This window comes from Penaeus vannamei, unplaced genomic scaffold (assembly GCF_042767895.1).
Source record: "Penaeus vannamei isolate JL-2024 unplaced genomic scaffold, ASM4276789v1 unanchor4037, whole genome shotgun sequence".
Taxonomy (NCBI): domain Eukaryota; kingdom Metazoa; phylum Arthropoda; class Malacostraca; order Decapoda; family Penaeidae; genus Penaeus; species Penaeus vannamei.
Genome location: NW_027217017.1, coordinates 1 through 2,500, shown reverse-complemented (window position 1 = coordinate 2,500; position 2,500 = coordinate 1). Strand labels below are relative to the sequence as shown.

Below are 2,500 nucleotides of genomic sequence, written 5' to 3'. Positions count from 1 at the left end.
TTCTTCTCCATGTTCTTTTTTTCATTTTTTTTTCTTCTTCTTCTTCTTCATCATCTTTCTTTTTTTATGCACATAAGCATAAGTACGAATAAACAAGAAAAAAAAGAACAAGAAATGAAAGATATTTGAATAAAGTTAAGAATAAGAATGAAAAGAAATTGAGATTACGAACTAGAAAGAAAAAAAGAATAAGAATATGAATAAAATAGAAGAACAGGGAAGGAATACGTCAAGAAACACTCACTCCCCCCTCCTCCCCCTTCCACTACCCCCACCCCCCCCACACAACGGAAACCACAAACGAAACATTATCTAAAAGAAGAAAAAAAAAGTCTTATGTCTATCCACTTTGTGTCTGTGATTGATGTTTCGACATTTTTTTTTTTTTCCGAAAGAAGGAATATTTTCCCAAAAGATTTCCCCAAAAGAATATACGATAAAGTCATAATGCTATGGATCTGGGGTGCCCGATCCTCTCGCTTGGTATATTATTATTATCTATCTTCTTTTTTTTCCTTTTCTTTTCTTCGTTTTTGTTCTTCTTGTTTTGTTTTTTTATATATCTTTCTTTCTTTTTCTTTTTCTGTTTTTTTTTTCTTGTTCTTCTATCTTCTTTTTCTTTTTTTTTTTTTCTTCTCTATGTTCTTTTTTTCATTTTTTTTCTTCTTCTTCTTCTTCATCATCTTTCTTTTTTTATGCACATAAGCATAAGTACGAATAAATAAGAAAAAAGAACAAAGGTGAAGATATGAAATAAGTTAAGAACAAGAATAAGAGCAAGGTAAGAACTCTGAACAGAAAAAAAAGAATAAGAATATGAATAAAATCGAAGAACAGGGAAAAATAAATCAAGAAACACTCCCTCCCCCCTCCTCCCCCTTCCACTACCCCCACACACTATGGCAAACCTGGCGAAACCCTTCCTCCAAAAGAAGAAAAAAAGTCTTATATCTATCCATTCTGTGTCTGTGATTGATGTTTCGACATTTTATTTTCCCCAAGAAGGGGAATATTTTTTTTTCAAAGATTTCAGAAGCTTGTATTGGGAATTGATAATTTGCTATCTGGATCTAGAGTTGTTCCCGAGTCTTTTCGCTTGGTATGTTATTATTATTTATCTTCTTTTTTTTTCTTTTCTTTTATTCGTTTTTGTTATTCACTTTGTTTTTTTATCTCTTTTCTTTTTCTGTTTTTTTTTTTCTTGTTCTTCTATCTTCTTTTTCTTTTTTTCTTTTTTTCTTCTCCATGTTCTTTTTTTCATTTTTTTTTTCTTCTTCTTCTTCTTCATCTTTCTTTTTCTTCTCTTCCTCCTTTTTTCTTCTCCTTCTCTTTCTTCGTACGATGCTTTGTATTTTTGTTGCTGTTATTCTAGTTTGTTATGATTATCATTGTTATTGTTATTATCATTATTATCATAATTGTTATTATTATCATTAGTATTATCACTATCATTATTATTATTATCATTATCATTATCATAAATGCTATTATAATTGTTATCATTATTATTATTCTTAACATTAAATCCGCCAAAGAGGTTATGTTTTTCGTAGCGTTGGTTAGGTTGTTGGTTAATTTGTTAGCAGGATAACTCAAAAAGTATGAACAAAAGTGTGCCTTTACCCAACTTGGATGCCTTTATATATTGGTAATCCAGTTTATTTTTTTAAAGGATTCATACCATTGCGAGATAGGAAAAAACGGATATCATTTGTGTACTCCTCCTGTCTTCCCTTCCCTCCTCCTCCTCCTCCTCTTCCCCCTCCTCCTGCCTTCCCTCCTCCTCCTCCTCCACCTCCTCCTGCCTTCCACCCTCCTCCTCCTCCTCCTCCTACCTTCCCTCCACCTCCTCCTGCCTTCCCCCTCCTCCCTCCTGCCTTCCCCCTCTTCCTCCCTCCTCCTCCTCCCTCCTGCTTCCCTTCCCTTCTCTCTCTCCTCTCTTCCTGCGCCTCCCTGCCTCCTCCACCTCCTCTGCCTTCCCTCCCTCTCCCTCCTCCTTCACCTCCTCCTGCTTCCCCTTCTCTCCTTCCTTCCCTCTCTCCTCTCCCTCCTCCTTCACCTCCTCCTGCTTCCCTTCCCTTCCTTCCCTCCTCTTCCTCCCTCTCCCTCCTCCTTCACATCCTCCTGCCTCCCTCACTCCTCCTGCTTACCTCCTCCTCCTCTGCTTCCCTCCTCCTCCTGCTTCCTCACTCCCTCCTGCTCCTCCTCCACCTCCTCCACCTTCCCTCCCTCTCCCTCCTCTTCACCTCCTCCTGCTTCCCCCTTTCCCTTCCCTCCTCCTCCTGCTTCCCTCCTCCCTCCTCCCTGCTTCCCTCCTCCCTCCTCTTCCCTCCTCCACCTCCTCCTGCCTTCCCTCCTCTCCCTCCTCCTTCACCTCCTCCTGCTTCCCTTCCCTTCCCTCCTCCTCCTGCTTCCCTCCTCCTCCTCCCCTGTTCCCTCCTCCTCTTCCTCCTCCCACCTCCTCCTGCCTTCCCTCCTCTCCCTCCCCCTTCCCCCTCCT

At 40.3% G+C, this 2,500-nt stretch overlaps 1 pseudogene; it reads right to left on the bottom strand.

The window, feature by feature from the left end:
* The window catches only part of LOC138861285 (putative uncharacterized protein DDB_G0271982), an 8,781-nt pseudogene extending 6,309 nt beyond the window's left edge, over positions 1-2,472 (bottom strand).
* Positions 2,473-2,500: the final 28 nt, after the last annotated feature.